Below are 18266 nucleotides of genomic sequence, written 5' to 3'. Positions count from 1 at the left end.
AATCTCCTGCAGAACAGCTGAAGAGCTCCAACAAGCTCTCCATTAGCTCAATTTGATAGATAGGAATGCTGCAGCAACGATTACGCGAAGAAGATCAGCCTCAGCATCTTCTACACATAATGCATCTCAATCTGAGGCAAGAAATGGAAACACCCATTCACACAAAAGAGGACGATTCGCACCCTCATCCCAAGGCCAAGATGACTCCATGGACTGACAGAACTCTACAACGACACCCCTCTAACTGATCCGGCTGCAGCAGCATCCTGTAGTAAAACAGCAATGCAATAACTGCTGAAACAACCTTCTTCACTTAAACCTTAACATTCTTTCTGACCTATCAGTAAACGTCCCAAACCTTGGGGGCATTGTTAACCCCAATACATTTATAAAACTTTAACGAAAATTACCTAGACTTATGGAACAAACTTTCCATCTTGCAATAATTTGTTATTTTTTTTTATCTTACTAATTTTGCCTCAATCTTATATAAGATTGAAATGAGCTTATGATAAAACAAATGGAAATTAGCTAGCAAAACGTTTTCTTTTTGCCTAAATAACATCTTATGGGAGATCAGCAATGCAATTAACCACTTAAGGACCGCCTCCTGCAGATATACGTCGGCAGAATGGCACGGCTGGGCACAAGCACGTACCTGTATGTCCTCTTTAGGTGCCCAGCCGTGGGCGCGCGCCCACGACCCGGTCCGAAGCTCCGTGACCGCGGCACCCGCGGACCCGATCGCCGCCGAAGTCCCGTGATCGGTCCCCGGAGCTCAAGAACAGGGAGAGCTGTGTGTAAACACAGCTTCCCCGTTCTTCACAGTGGCAGCTTCATTGATCGTGTGTTCCCTAATATAGGGAAACAAGATCAATGACATCACACGTCCAGCCCCGCCCCCATACAGTTAGAAAAACATATGAGGTCACACATAACCCCTACAGCGCCCCCTAGTGGTTAACTCCCGAACTGCAATTGTCATTTTCACAGTAAACAATGCATTTTTATAGCATTTTTTTCTGTGAAAATGACAATGGTCCCAAAACTGTGTCAAAATTGTCCGATGTGTCCACCATAATGTCGCAAAAAAATGTTGATTGCCGCCATTAGTAGTAAAAAAAAAAAATTAATAAAAATGCATTAAAACTATCTCCTATTTTGTAAACGCTATAAATTTTGCGCAAACCAATCGATAACCGCTTATTGCGATTTTTTACCAAAAATCGGTAGAAAAATACGTATCAGCCTAAACTAAGGAAAAAATATGTTTTTTTATATCTTTTTGGGGGATATTTATTATAGCAAAACGTAAAAAATATTGATTTTTTTTTCAAAATTGACGCTCTATTTTTGTTTACAGCGCAAAAAATAAAATACCACCAAAAGAAAGCTCTATTTGTGGGGAAAAAAGGACGCCAATTTTGTTTGGGAGCCACATCGCACGACCGCGCAATTGTCAGTTAAAGTGACGCAGTTGCTGAACTAATCCGTATTCATCCGATTCCCCATATGGGAGAGCGGAGGAAAGACAGGGCGGTCTCTGCACAGTGTGCGGGGACCGCCCTGTCCGCCGACAGCTCAGCGGGGATTTACGGATGATCCCAGCTGAGCCGACGGACACACACGGGGCAGATCAATACGGATCCGCTCCGTGTGAAAGGGCCCTTAAAGTATGGGCATCCAGGGGTGTCTTATTAATGTAAACATTTTTGCATGCCTCGTTATTTATCACCTTCCCATCCCTATGTGAAAAATATGGTCTTCCGCTATCAGAGTTGTTTAGATATTTACAAATTAAAAACTTTTTTACACCTCTATTGAACACATTGGGCCAGATTCACAAAGAGATACGACGGTGTATCTACAGATACACCATCGTATCTCTGACTTACACTGGTCCTATCTATGCGCCTGATTCATAGAATCAGATACGCATAGATAGGGCTAAGATCTGACAGTGTTACACTGTGTTACACTGTCGGATCTTTTTTTCCATTTAAAAATGGCGCCGGGGGCGTTCCCGCTGATTTACGATAAATAATATGTAAATCAGCGAGATACGCAAATACGCGCCTGATTTAAATAGTACACTCCCCCTAGCCGCGGAATTTGAATTCCGCCGGGGGATTTAGGATCCGCCGCCGCAAGTTTGGAGGTAAGTGGTTTGTGAATTAGCCACTTTCCTCTCAAACTTGCGGGAGCGGATCTTAAATCACGTAGATCGAGCGGATCTATAGATCCGCTGATCTACGTGAATCTGGCCCTACAACTTCACTGACACAACTGTCCCGTTTCGAAGACATATGTCAAAAAGACCCCCATGCCAGAGGTGCAATATCCACTATATATTCACATATGCTGATCCATTCCTGTAGAGATAAACCATCTTATGTTGGGAAGTGAGAGGAGGACTTGGAACGTACACTAGAGATTCAGAATGGAACCAAATATGGTCAACAACTAAAACAGATTGGCCTGGATTCACGTAGCACTTACGCCGACGTATCTACAGATACGCCGCGTAAGTGTAAATGTGCGCCGTTGCATCTATGCGCCGTGCCCATAGAACTAGATACGCCTGAAATTAGGCTTCACCCGACCGACGTAAGTTTCCTACGCCGTCGTATCGTGGGCGCATATTTACGCTGGCCGCAAGGGGCGTTTCCATTGATTTACGAATCAAATATGCAAATGAGGGAGATACGCCGATTCACGAACGTACTTACGCCTGGCGCATTCATATACGTGGTTTACGTAAGTCATATGTCCGGCGTAATGTTAAGCCTCATAAAGCAGGGGTAAGTCATGTTAAGGTATGGACCAGGGAACAGCCATTGGATTTTACGTCGTTTACGTAGTAGTACGTGAATAGGGCTGGGCGTAGGTTACGTCACGTCGTAGGCAGTGATTCGACGTATCTTATGGAGTATTTCAGACGTGATTCTGAGCATGCGCACTGGGATACGTCCACGGTACGGCGCATGCACCGTTCGTTCAGCCCATCATTTGCATGGGGTCACGCTTCATTTAAATGGATCGCGCCCACCTTCCAGCTACTTTGAATTAGGCCGGCTTACGCCTAGGATTTTACGTTACGCCGGCGCAACGTTGGGAGCAAGTGCTTTGTGAATACTGTGCTTGCCTCTCTGTGTTACGTCAGCGTAGCGCATATGAGATGCGCTACGCTGGCAGAAATATGCGCCGATGTATGTGAACCTGGGCCAAAGTCTCCAACAAGGGACCTTATCATTTTTTGTTCTTAAAGCTAAAAGGTCTGTTTCAATGTATCCAGTGGGGGCTTTATACATTAATCATAGACTTTTTGAAGTAGATACTCTTTACCCCTGTAAAGTGCCGTCCTCTCCCCAGCTTCGCAACCTCACACAGCTTCCTGCATCTGGTAACAGTGCTGAGCAATAACAGCAAAATTCAACCTAACCAACTACAGACAAGGCTGCAAACTTGTCAGCACGTTCTCCTATGCTCAAAGTTCTCCCCTCCAGTGAGACGTTTCCAGGGATGGATTCACCTGGACTGCTTTACTAGTGTTGTTTTTCCTAACTATGGCGAAAGGGAAAGACTAAAGAGCCAGAGAGGTCTAATAAATAAAGTAGATAATTGAAACAATATTTTGGCTATCTAAACTGTAGGCCCCTAGTCTGGGACACCCGGGATTGTTATGCTGAGTGTAGACCTTTGGCAATAAATCAGTACACAATCTGCTCCTAATCATTTCTGAACATTTTTTACAAAAGAGGAAAACCTAGACTGTAGTGTTTCCAGGAGACTCCTGTTGTAAGATGTAAATATGGTTTCCATATAATTGCATTGTACAGTAAAGCCAGTTACATCCCATCAATTTAAACTGTACTTACTACCAAGGTATGCTGAATTCTGTTGCATTAGTTCTCTTTGATTTCTGTCCTCTTGAATACAGTTGTGCTCATAAGTTTACATACCCTGGCAGAATTTATGATTTCTTGGCCATTTTTCATGGAATACGAATGATAACACAAACTTTTCTTTCACTCATGGTTAGTGTTTGGCCGAAGTCATTTATTATCAAGCAATTGTGTTTACTCTTTTTAAATCATAATGGCAACAGGAACTACCCAAATGACCCTGATCAAAAGTTTACATACCCCAGTTCTTAATACTGTGTATTTCTCCCTTTAACATCAATGACAGCTTGAAGTCTTTTGTGGTATTTGTGGATGAGGCTCTTCTCAGATGGTAAAGCTGCCCATTCCTCTTGGCAAAAAGCCTCCAGTTCATGTACATACTTGGGTTGTCTTGCATGAACTGCACATTTGAGATCTCCCCAGAGTGGTTGATGTAGCCAATGACAGGTTGACTTGGCCTTGTGTTTTGGATCATTGTCATATTGGAATGTCCAAGTACATCCTGTTGTGGAAATTTAAAGATGTATCTATTATGTATTGTCATAGTGTCACCCATGGTTGGTTCTCCCTCAGCCCGCTCTAGAAAGCTGACTGGGGCAGACAGACTGGTGGAGATACACTTCCTGATTTGGAGAAGGGTGTTTGTGGAGGGGGATGTTGGCCGGCGAAAGGGCCCATGTGTGATGCACAGATATTCGCCTTCTCGGTGCGTCCGCTCTGCAAGCGCATTGTCAATTTAGCTGGTGTGCGCTCCTGTCATCTCTCAGTACCTGATCAACACTGTTTTGAGATGTGAGCTTACACCTGCAGATAAGCTCCTCATCAGGTACTGTATCCTATTGTTATTATATTGCTGTATTGTTAATGATTATTACTGTATTGTATTGTTGTTGTATTATTTTGTTATTACTGTATGGAATCCCTGTTGGAGGGGTTTCCGTATATGGGCATCTGCTGGGTGGAGCTGACACCTGTGAGCTCACTTCCTACTGGCCTTTTAATTAAACTGCCTGCAACCGTTTGACTAAGCATTGTTCCAATCACATGTCTGTGATTGGTTCTTTTGAATGTATACAACATGTCTGATTGGCTGTTTTGTGAAGCCACACCTTTTGTTACTGATGATTGACCCCATATAATAAAGAGACGAGCTTCTGGAAGTCAGTGATGGCTGGAGCGAGGATGATTTGAGAACAAGCTGGTGATGGTGTCTTTTTGTATGGATGGTGAGTGAATCTATTTAGCTTAAATATGGATTATTTCATTAAGACGGATTCTGTGCTTAATAGCACAGGGCAAAATAGCGGTATGCTCTGCGTACGGACGATTTTGGCACCACAATCCCATGCACAGCTTTCTGGCTGACGAATGCAAATGTTCCTCCAGTATTTTTTGATAACATATTGCCTTCATCTTGCCATCAATTTTGACCAAATTTCCTGTGCCTTTGTAGCTCATACATCCCCAAAACATCAGTGATCCACCTCTGTGTTTCAGAGTAGGAATGGTGTACTTTTTATCATAGGCCTTGTTGACTGTTCTCCAAATGAAGCATTTATGGTTGTGGCCAAAAAGCTAAATTTTGGTCTCATCACTTCAAATGACTTTGTGCCAGAAGGTTTGAAGCTTGTCTCTGTGCTGTTTGGCGTATTCTAAGTTGGAAACTTTGTGTAGTAATGGCGTTTGTCTGGTGACTCGACCATGCAGCCCATTTTCTTCAAGTGCCTCCTTATTGAGCATCTTGAAACAGCCACACCTCATGTTTTCAGAGAGTCCTGTATTTCACCTGAAGTTATTTGCAGGTTTTTCTTTGGATCCCGAACAATTTTCCTGGCAGTTGTGGCTGAAATTTTAGTTGGTCTACCTGACCGTGGTTTGGTTTTAACAGAGTCCCTCATTTGCCACTTCTTGATTAGCGTTTGAACACTGCAGATTGGCATTCTGAATTCCTTGGATATCTTTTTATATCCCTTTTCTGTTTTATACAGTTCAACTACCTTTTCTCGCAGATCCTTTGACAATTATTTTGTTTTCCCCATGACTCAGAATCCAGAAACGTCAGCGCAGCACTGGATGAAATATGCAAGGGTCTGTCAGAAACTCATTGACCTTTTATACACACACACTAATCACAAGCAAACATATCACAGGTGAGGATGGTTACCTTTAATAGCCATTCCTATTTGGCGACTCCTTTGTGTCAATTTGTGTGCATTTAATCAGGCCAAAATCACTAAGGCCCCTTTCACATTTTTACTAGTAACGGCGGTGATCAGTGATTTTTAGCAGGACTGTGACATTACAGCGGACAGATCGGACACTTTAATACTTTTTTGGGACCAGTGACATTATTACATTTATCAGAGCTAAAAATAATCACTGATCACTGTATGAATGACATTGGCAGGGAAGGGGTTAACACTAGGGGGTAATTAAGAGGTTAAGGCCCCTTTCACACGTGCGGACCGTATGTCCGCATTTTCATCCATCCGTTTGCGGATGAAAACGGGACATACATTGGTCCCTATGTGATTGCGGTTGTCAGCGGATGAAAATCCGCTGACACTCGTAATCAACCGCCTCCGCAAAGATCCGATTTTGCGGACGGAAGAAAACCCTATAGGGGATAGCGGAGAAAAGACAGGGCAGTCCCTGTACAGTGTGCGGGGACCGCCCTGTCAGCCGCCAGCTCAGCGGGGATATACAGAGGGATCCCCGCTGAGCTTACGGACACACGGAGGCGGATCATTACTGATCCGCCCCGTGTGAAAGGACCCTTAGGTATGTAAACTTTTGATCAGGGTCATTTGGGTAGTTTCTGTTGTGATTATGATTTAAAAAGAGTAAACACAGTTGATTGATAATAAATGGCTTCAGCCAAACACTAATCATGAGTGAAAGAAACGTTTTTGTGCTCTCACTCATGTTCTCTAAAAAATGGCCAAGAAATCATAAATTCTGCCAGGGTATGTAAACTTATGAGCACAACTGTATGTTCTGTACCATGAGGATTTTATAGGTTTATTTCAATGCTAATTCTGCTATGGTAACAACAAATTTTCTGTATTTGTGACCTATGCTCATCCCATTTTTTCCAGTTTCAGCTATGGAAAAAAAGACAGGAAGGGAAGAGGAGATAGCCCTTGTGTGCTCTTGTTGTACATCTTTATGCTCAACAGTGACAGATTATTAGTTTTAACCACAATTATTTCTGTGCAAGATTGTTAGATGCAGATGTGTTGCTGTATTGAATTCTGGCACTAAGAGTTTTCCACATTATTATTGACGGGGTGCCACCATGATAATCTTCATTGTCACAATATTCATTAGGTTTTGGTTAAGAGGTTTGTAGTAGATTGCTAAATTTTAAACTAACTATTTCCAGCATGGGCGTAAAATGAAGGATGGATGGCCGCACTCCAAACCAAACAGGTTGTCTTTATTTAAACGAACAGCAAAACATACCAGATCACAGCAACAGAAACAGGAGGATAACCGACGTTTCGCACTGACTTAGTGCTTATTCATGGCTGAATATTCATTCATGAGCCATGAATAAGCACTAAGTCAGTGCGAAACGTCGGTTATCCTCCTGTTTCTGTTGCTGTGATCTGGTATGTTTTGCTGTTCGTTTAAATAAAGACAACCTGTTTGGTTTGGAGTGCGGCCATCCATCCTTCATTTTACGCCCATGCTTGCCTAGTGCACTGCCAGCACCCTTGGAATCCTACACCTGTGTATGACCCTATAGCAGACCCACCTTGAGCGGTGATTTTCCTTCTTCTATAACTATTTCCAGTAACATAGGGCCTGATCCTCAAAAGGGATACGCCGGCGTATCTACTGATATGCCGTCGTATCCCTGTTTCTATCTATGGAACTGATCCACAGAATCAGTTTCACACAGATAGGCAGAAGATCCGGCATGTGTAAGGGACTTACACTGTCGGATCTTAGAATGCAGTACCGCAGCCGCCGCTGGGGGCATTTCTCGCTGAAATGCCGCTTCGGGTATGCAAATTAGCACTTACGGAGATCCACGAAACTTTTACGCTTCGTTTTTTCTCCGTAAGTATTAGTTTGCCGTCACAATATTAGGGCTGCTTTTACAAGGCCTAAACTGTTTAGATCTTGTAAAAGTAGACCCTTCTATCCCGCGTCGCCGTCTTTTTTTTTTTTTATTTTTTTTTTTTCGCCGTAACTCTTTTTTTTTTTTTTACGCCCGTCGCGATTCTTAAAACCCGGCGCAACGTAAAACCGCGCAAAGCACGTCGGGAAAATGACGTCGGGAGCATGCGCAGTACGTCCGGCGCGGGAGCGCGCCTAATTTAAATGGGACTCGCCCCATTAAATTAGGAACGCCTTGCGCCGGCCGGATTTAAGTTACACCGCAGAAAATTTCTAGGTAAGTGCTTTGTGGATCGGGCACTTAGGTAGAAATTTTCTGGCGGTGTAACTTAAATCCGAATATTTAAGTTACACCCGCTGGCTGTGGATCAGGCCCATAGTACATATACCCAAGAACAATATAATCAATACAGGCTCGGGATGTTTATTCATGCTAAGCAAAAGTACATTTGTGATAAACAATCATATGGAATGAGTAGAGGAGAGTGACATTATTTATGTATTACCCACCCCCTCCTTCCTCAACCTTTTATAAGGACCTTACCTTACAGGGTTTCTCACCACCACCCTCCTCCCTCCGCTTTCTCACAGCATTGTGCTTTGTCATCCATGCTGGCCCTAGGGATTCAACAGTTTGATTTGAGGCCATTTATTATTTTTCATGCATTTGTTTTATTGTTCAGTAATTTATTTATTCTTATTTAACCACTTGCCAACCACTGCATGACTATGTACATCAACAACATGGCACAGGCAGGAAGATTGGCATACAGGTACGTCCCTTTAAATTTTCCGCCCAGCGCACACGCTCCGTGTGCCTCGCAAGTGCGGCCACGGGTCCCGGGAACTCGATGTTCCCGGGAGGCCCGCGATTGCAGTCGGCAAGGGCAGAACAGGTGAATGCCTTTGTGAACAAGGCATTCTCCCATTCTGACTAGTGACACTGTCACTGATGACTGTTCCCCGTGATCAGGAACGGTCATCAGTGATGTGTCACGTGTAGCCACGTCCCCTGACAGTAAGAATCACTCACTAGTACTGACTTAACCCCTGCAGCGCCACCTAGTGGTTAACCCCTTCACTGCCAGTGTAAATTTTACAGTAATGAGTGCATTTTTATAGCACTGATCACTGTAAAAATTACAATGGTCCCAAAATGATGTCAAAAGTGTCCGATGTGTCCACCATAATGTTGCAGTCATGATAAAAATCGCTGATCGCCGCCATTACTGGAAAAAAAAATTATTGATAAAAATGCCATAAAACAGTCCCCTATTTTGTAGAAGCTATAACTTTTGCGCAAATCAATAACCGCTTATTGCGATTTTTTTTTGCATATGTGATCAAATGCCACCAAAAGAAAGCTATGTGTGGGGAAAAAAAGGATGTCAGTTTTGTTTAGGAGCCTTGTCGCACGGCCGCGCAAAAGTCAGTTAAAGCAACGCAGTGCCGAATCGCAAAAAGTGGCCTGGTCTTTGACCACTAAAATGATCCGGGGCTGAAGCGGTTAAATATGTTATTTAATAAAACAATGGCCATCTTCCTCCATATTTAGATATATTTGCTGTGCTTTTGTTTACTATTGTATATTTGATAGTTATTCAGGATTTCTATGGTGTAACCTAAAGTCTCATGGTTTAGGAACACAATCCGAATCTCTTTCCAGGTGGCATCTTCCAAAGAGTGGGTCATAAAAACATTTCTTACCCTTCTGGCTCCTTAACTACCTACTGTGCTTTTAGACAACCAGAAAACAGGAGCATAACTTAATTGATTGAATTAATGATTCAAATAATTCTATAGCAGATAAAGTCGTAGTACCGGGGTGTCATTTCAAAACTGTGTAAGTGTAGCACCCTCTAGAGCAGGGGTGGGCAATCTCGGCCCTCCAGCTGTGTTGAAACTGCAAATCCCATCATGCCTCTGCCTCTAGGAGTCATGCCTGTGATTGTCAGGGTCTTGCAATGTCTCATGGGACTTGTAGTTTCAAAACAGCTGGAGGGCCGAGTTTGCCCTCGCCTGCTCTAGAGTGTGCTACTAGCAGTGAAAGTAGGCAGACTATACTCTGACTCATATTAGCTGGTGAGTCTGTAATTTGGTCAGGGTTACAAGAGTTCAGGGCCGGATGACTTATCCTGGCAGCTCTCTGATGCTCCCCCATATTTTAGAATGTTGGAGAACGTTGTAGAAAATAGTAGGCGGAGGCTATTTATGAGCCCTCAGCCAATCCCCAGGAGTGAGCCTGGCATGAAAGAGAAACCCATAAATAGATATGGGCCGTGCCAGCAGGGGAATTGGATGGAAGATGGAGAATCGTTGCTGAGGAGAGGCTGTCATGGCCCTTGAGGGACCCCTGCCGGGGAGGGGTTTTGCCCTGGATTGGAGCTCAGGAAATCTGGCCTGAAAGATCCCACCACAGGAGGCAGTTGGGGGGGTTCATACCAGAGAGGCAGCAAGAGAGAGCAAGCAGAGACAGTGGGTAGATCACCACGATGCAGGGACAAAAGACAAGGGGAGAGACTTTCAGCTGTAACAATTCTTTCTTGAAGACCATGGTGTGCCAAGTCATCATCTAACCTTGCCCTGCGGAGTCTCAATGTGTGTGCCAGTCAGGAGAACTTGGGGAAGCAAGCAGGCAGGTGGGTTGGTGGCAGCCTGGCGGGCTGGTAGTCTACTGCAGTGGTAGAACTGAGCTCAGTGTCTACAGGAAGACAGAAGGAGATGCTGTTCACTCCACAATGTACTAAATTATCCACAAAGGGACCTAGCCTGTAATGGGCTGCTGCTGACTTGACAAAGATTGCTAATTCCATCCAGAGTGTTAAGCAGGTGCTGTATATAGTGAACCAAGTGTGTACAGGAGGAAGGAAGAAAAGGAATTCTGTTTTAATAGGGAGGAAGTTGTCCCCTTTTTGTTCTGTGTTCTAGACATTTTCAAGTTTGGCATCCCATAATTCGCTACCCCATCCAAGTTATCACCCCCTAATAAAACAACAAAAATAAGCCAAGGATTGTTTACTGTGTTTGAGTGAATGAAGAAAATGCTGTGTGACTGGCTGTGCAGCAATGGGAACCCAGAAATCAGCAACTATTACGGGGGTAGTGCTACATATAGGGAAGCATCTGGAAAATACTTTTTCAGCTAGTTAGAAGAAGCCCAATGTTCCCCCGGGCTTTATATGAGACATTATTTTGCAAAGTAACAATATACCTAAAAGCGTATGTGAAATTGTATTGTAATAGAAGGCAACAGGATTCTTAGAGAACATTATGGAAGTAATTTAGCTACACCAAAATGAGCCAAATTAAAATGAGAACAGCATCTGTTATACATATAGCTTATTTTACCAATCCTAAGCAAGCAGTCAGAGATAAATTATATTTGTGGTTATACCTACCACAGGCTTGATAGTTCACAGTCTGGCATGTAGCTTTTCTTACTTTGTAAAAAGTCTCAAGATAGTAGGTTTACTGCATGCCATCTCCAAGTCTTTTACAAGTTACACTTTACTCACTCTTTGTCTTTTCACAGCTTCTTTAGAACAAGCCAGAAAATATTACTGAGGGAACAATGTTTTACGTCACTTGCCAAATTAAAGCTATGAATTGATTATGGAGTCATTTCTCCAGCATTTAAACCAAAGACTACATAACATAAGTAGTTACATTTAAAATACTTATGGTTTTCTCAATGTTTCTGTTGCTGACACATAAGTAAAGCAGTGTAAACAGCAATTACTGTGTAACTACCGTATTTATCGGCGTATATCGCACACTATTTTCCCCTTAAAATAAGGGGAAAATCGTGGGTGCGCGATATACGCCGATAGCCACTTCCCGCGCTCAGTTTGAAATCCTGCGCCGACATATACCGAGTGCAGTACACCCGGGTACATTCGGCCAGGCTTGGCTTCGCTCGTGCTCACGCATAAATGTCACAGAGCGTGAGTGCGAGCGACGCCGAGCCTTGCCAAATGTACCCGAGTGTACTGCACTCGGTATATGTCGGCGGAGGCGTTCGAACTGAGCGTGGGAAGCGGGGACTCGATTTGAGGCGCACGCTGGAGAAGCCGGGAGGACACCATCGAGGCCGCAGACGGACGCCGGACCGGAAGATGGACGCTGGGAAGACACCAAAACTGTAAGTAATGAAATCATATAACATTTTTTTTACAGGAATTTCGGGGGCACTTTAGGGGTGCGCGGTATACGCGATAAATACGGTAATAAATGATGATGTTCAAAGTGTAGCAACCAGTCATATTTCATATTAATAAAATGCAATGTACAATAAAATGTTTAAGGCAAACATCAATATTGTTTTTTTTTATATATATACTTATTTTTTTGTTTTTGCAGTCATAAAAACATAAATGGTAACTATAGTTACAAAAGGCAGCGCCTTCGTTCCATACCAAACCCACAACAGTAAAATCAGTCTGTATATGCAGTAAAGCATGCTTATTATAATCACTGTGGAACCTCTGCATTATGTACAGTATAAAGGCTGTTTGATTGTGTCTCTCTGATCCTCCTCTTCTTTCACTGTCTCCAAAAAAATAACCTGATATTTACAGAGCCAGGAGAAGGGCTGCACATGCTCAGTTTGATGTGTATTGTTAGAGAGTTATTTTTTTTATTGGAAGAGTACATGTGATCAGCAGAGGGGCATTCAGCACTGTCCAGACATGTCCAGACAGGGATTAGGGGAAAATGAAAACTCCTCCTACAAGCTTTACTAGGAACTGATACAAGTCACAAGGCTGCTATATACTGCTGATGAGAAAAGGTATTTATCCATTTAATAATACTATGTTACAAAATGGTTACATTGGAGAAAGACAGGGGGTCTGAGAAAACTCTGATCTGATAGACACTTTTGGAACAAGGCGTCTCCTAAGTCAGTGGTCATCAACCCTGTCCTCAGGGCCCACTAAGGCCCCGTACACACGGTCGGTTTGGTCCGATGAGAATGAACCGAAGTTCATTTTCATCGGACCAAACCGACCGTGTGTATAGGCTATCGGTCTGTTTTCCTTCGGTCCAAAATTTCTAAACATGCTTCAAAACCGATGGACCGCTGCCCCATCGGACCAAACCGATGGTTAGTACAGAAAAGCATTGGTTCAAAACTCGCGCATGCTCAGAATCAAGTCGACGCATGCTTGGAAGCATTGAACTTAATTTTATTCAGCATGTTGTGTGTTTTACGTCACCGCATTCTGACCCGATCGGATTTTGAACTGATGGTGTGTACACACATCAGGCCACTTCAGAGGTGAACCGATGAAAACGATCCGTCGGACCATTCTCATCGGTTTTGTCCGACCGTGTGTACGGGGCCTAACAGGCCAGGTTTTATGTATTACCTTGGGGAGATGCAGACTAGAATACTGCAATCACTGAGAAGCAAATGATATCACCTGTGATGTATTTCAGTCATCTTGCAAACCTGGCCTGTTAGTGGGCCCTGAGGACAGGGTTGATGACCACTGTCCTAAGCAACATTTTAGAAGCAAGTTTTCCCACTTTTGAGTAGGGATAAGAGGAGGAAATTCTGTCTGACTGTTGAAAAGAGAAGAAAATTATTGACTCCTAGGCTAAAAAAAAAAACAGAGCTTCATTGAGTGAGGTCTAGCAAAGTGTAAAATTAGTTAGCCAGTTACATCAATCCTCTGCTGCTCATCTTATAATGTTTTACTTGTTTTAATACAGTTTTTCGAATAAAGGTAGCTTTTCAGCCATCTGTACTGTAGGGGGTTTCGAATATAGCCTTCGGCAAGTGGGCACATCGAGGGCATGTTGCATCAGCATGTGAAGACTCTGTTTGTGGTCTTCAAGTCGATATAACTATACAGTAAATCATTCAAAAGCAACCAATATGTAATTGAGAAGATGAAATATACCCAATAGTATCATGCTTGGCAGAATTGATCTATCATATGGTTCACAGCAACCTTTCAGTTTCTCTGTTGATTTTATTTTATTACCTCCAAGAACCAAAGGTCAGTGGGTTGGGGTGTAATTTGTTGTCAAAACAGTGGGATGCACATCTTGGCCTACAGCAGTATTGTCTTTAATAGGTCAATAGACAAAACCTTTTTTTTTTTTGACTAAAGCAAAAACCTTTTGTCTAGTATTTCTTGCTATCCCTTTGGGGAAATTTCAATTAACTTCCTGTCACCATAAGAAAGAGAGAACATGCTTTTCCCTATTAAAGAAAAGATTTTTGTTGTGAACAAGCACAAGTTATCAATGTGAAACCGATGTTCCTGTAACATCCTTTCTACGTCCTTTGGACCTTTGGCAATAAAGTAACTATTCTACAGAAGTTCTTCCTTCCATGGTGTGCGACCAATTTTGCTTTTCTTCAATTACTATTGACGGTGGTAAACCGGGGCCAGCACCCACAAGGAAATCTTTATCCACAGTCTGAGCGGTGTTACACTCTTTCTATACTTTTCCCCAGCAGGGAGATAGAGAGCAATAGAAACCTTACAGGGGTTGATAATATTTTCCACACTGTACAAAACTTAAAAGTAATTTGACTATAGATACACTTTAAACTCCTTTGGCTTATTGAACTGGCAGAACAATGAAGATCTGAAAATGGTAGTGAGCTACTCCAATCTATTACATTTTCAGCATACTGTAGTCAAATAGTTTGATGTCTTTGTTTTTTCATTACAGGTTATTATTGCACATTGCACCTTTTTATTTCTCCTAACTTAAAAACGTTGTTCTGGCCGAAATTGTTATTTTTAGATAAAATACCACTTTACTGAATGATAAATCACAGAAAAATGTGCAGCGCTCAGATATAAAGTCACTATTCATAAAACTGTCTGACCAGATCTGAATTATATAAATATGCTCTTGTGAAAATACAAAAAAATTCTAAAAAATTAATCATCACTTGAAAAAACAAATGGAGAAATAAATATAGTGAAATAATGTCCAATGTGAAGGTAAGTGAATACAAAACATATGAAAGGGGGGGGGGGGTGAGTCCATATAGAAAGTTAATATTAATACATGAAGTCAGCTGATTAGCATCATCAAAACATCAATGGGAATACGATAGAAGAGGAGAGTTTGCAGAGATAACCACCACCGATTATGTGAGGGCTTACCGGCATAAGTAGACTTAAAGCGGAGGTTCACCCTAAAAAAATTATCTACCATCCCATCCAGCATACTTGCGTCAGCTACAGTATGCTTTTTATTTTTTTTTATCGCTTTACTTTCCGTTTAATCGTTGATTATCTTCTTCCCGCAGGGAATAGGCGTTCCTATGAAGGGGCGTAGATGATTGACGTGCGTCTAAGGCGCGTCACGCTTTCCGAAAATAGCCGACCTAGGACTCGGCTATATACGGTGCCTGCGCAGTCATCTCCTAGTCTGTGCGCAGGCGCCGTATAGCGCCGTGAAGAGCCGAGTCCTAGTCCGGCTATTTTCGGAAAGCGTGACGCGCTTTAGCCGCACGTCAATCATCTACGCCCCTTCATAGGAACGCCTATTCCCCCGCGGGAAGACGAAAAGAAAATCAACGATTAAAGGGTAAGTACAGCAAAAAAAAAAGCATACTGTAGCTGACGCAAGTATGTTGGATGGGATGGTAGATCATTTTTTTAGAGTGAACCTCCGCTTTAAAGGGGCATATACCACTTAAGTCATGTAGGCTTGTGGTGATGTTCACTGTTTAAACGAAGATGTACCATCAACGCTAACTATCCCGGGTCTGGACCAAGAACTTTCCACCAGCAGGTTCACAATGTAATATATGGTTGGATTTCTCAAAGAGGAAAGGAGGACTGGAACATAACCACGTATTCACACAATGCAACCAAAAAATGAAGGGAGGTTCCACATAGTGTGATATAGTTGATTAATTGTTTATTAAAACGTTTGTTAGCCAATGAGCGGAGCAGAATTGTAAATATCCGTTTAGCATTTTTGCAGCAGTTTTCTTACTTTATAAATTCCAAGCAGACCTTGAGCCATCTCCTGTGTGGACATCCGAAGCCAGATAGTATCTCTTCATGCAGTCCATACATGCTGGCTACCCAGCATGCACCTGCCAATCTCACGCGTCATGAGCAGTAGAGGCCGGGTTTTGATAGCAAGGCTATGCAAATAACACAATGCTAGGACTTGCCATGCCTATTGCATCCTGGGATATGTGTGTCATCAATCCCAGGAGGCAAGAGAGAGAGATACAGTTTATATGTACAGTGCTCAGCATAAATGAGTACACCCCTTTTGAAAAGTAAGATTTTAATCAATATCTCAATGAACGCAAGAAAAATTTCCAATATTTTCACAAAACTGTGTGCTATAGAACATTTGTTCAGCTCATTACATGAAAGTAAGGTTAATAATATGACTTGTATTACAAAATCTTCAGTTTTACTCAAATTAGTTGATGCAAACATGAATACACCCCACAACAAAAACAACTACATCTAGTATTTTATATGACCTCCATGATTTGTAAGGACAGCACCAAGTCTTCTAGGCATAGAATAAACAAGTTGGCGACATATTGCATCAATTCTTCAAGAATAACCTCTTTTAGAGCCTGGATGCTGGATGGAGAGTGATGCTCAACTTGTCTCTTCAGAATCCCCCATAGTTCGATTAGGTTCAGATCAGGAGACTTCCTAAGCCACTAAATCACTTTCACACTGTTCTTCAGAAATGCCTTAGATGTGTGTTTTAGATCATTGTCATGTTGGAAAAGTGCACAAAGACCAAGAGCATGGAATGATGGTAGCATCTTCTCTTTCAATATAGAGCAGTACATCTGTGAATTCATGATACCATCAATGAAATGCAGCTCCCTGAGACCAGCAGCACTCATGCAGCCCCACAGAAGGACACTGTCACCACCAGTTTAACTGTAGGCACCATGAATTTTTCTTTGTACTCCTCATCTTTTTGACGCCATACAGTTTTAAAGCCATCATTAGTCTTCTTCAGTAAAGAAGTGATTTGAGTATGTAGCACTACCCCCGTAGGAGCTGCTGGTTTAGATTTGGGTCTACGATCTGCCTATCAACCAGGGGTCAAGTCCTGGGGAAAAAAGTGTGGGAACTCCTACCCAAGATCCACTCCCCCACCAAAAAAAAAATACAGATACCCTCATATGCATAATTACTAAACCGCATGTGTTTTTTTTTTAAAGCAAGTTCTTTCTAAATCCCGCGATAACTCATCGCAGACCTCCGCAAAGTCTCCTGAGAACAATGACAAAAGCTCCCAGGAGACATTGCGGCATTGAGGAAGTGATGGAATACCCGCACACTACCCGATGAATCCATATACAGGAAGCGGCCAGGAACAAAGGATTACTAAGGTTCGCCTGCCCCTGACAGTGACTCGAGCTGGGCATCGCCGCTTAGTGAAGGATTGGCTCGGGCGGCTCGGCTGCTCTAGTCCTGCAAAGGGAACTGCGTTCCTGCTGTGAAAAAAGTGCAGGAACTCCGTAAGTAAGGTGTTTACTAATTGAGGAAAATAGAACAGGATTACACAATAACAGTTGACTCAAACAGGGTCCTGTAAGAAATAATGGTATAGGGTTCTATAACAGTCTCAGAATTAGGCTATACAAAAGGTCCTAGTAACACAACCTGAGGTCGGACCTGAGTAAGTACACAGTGGATCAATCCCCCCAATGCAATGATGCCAGCAATGGGATACCTCTCCACCAGGTCTCACCCAGCTCCCAGAAATAGCAAATGGCTATACAAATGAATACAGACTTTTCTTATATCACATATATGAGTTTGTATGATCTTTGTCCTGCTGTGTCAGCTTAAACAACAACTGAATTAATGATTGTTCCTTCAAGCTCAGGGTAATCTTCTGCTATCTTTAGTTGGTGCACTTTAGTAATCTGTAATCCAACAAGAGATATGAAAAAAAGAACAAACACTTAAAGTGTGTAGTGTGATGGCAATAAAGGCGCTGATCCTCCCAAAGCACAATGTCACTCCCAGGTGCAATGTGTCCTTACTTGTAGCACGGCAACTTCCAGAAAGTGTAAGTGTGTAACAGCACTGGTGAACGGAGTGAACCACAACTGCGGTTAGCAAGGAATTCAATGCGCTTCTTTATGTGACAGCTCAGTATTGGGCCCCAGGCGTCACACCTCACAAACAGGAGTTTGGGGGTTTCTCTACATCATTTCACCTTGAGCATACAGGGATGTATTAGGCCACTAAGGGAGAT

Source organism: Rana temporaria, chromosome 1, assembly GCF_905171775.1.
Source record: "Rana temporaria chromosome 1, aRanTem1.1, whole genome shotgun sequence".
Taxonomy (NCBI): domain Eukaryota; kingdom Metazoa; phylum Chordata; class Amphibia; order Anura; family Ranidae; genus Rana; species Rana temporaria.
This window is presented reverse-complemented; position numbering follows the sequence as displayed.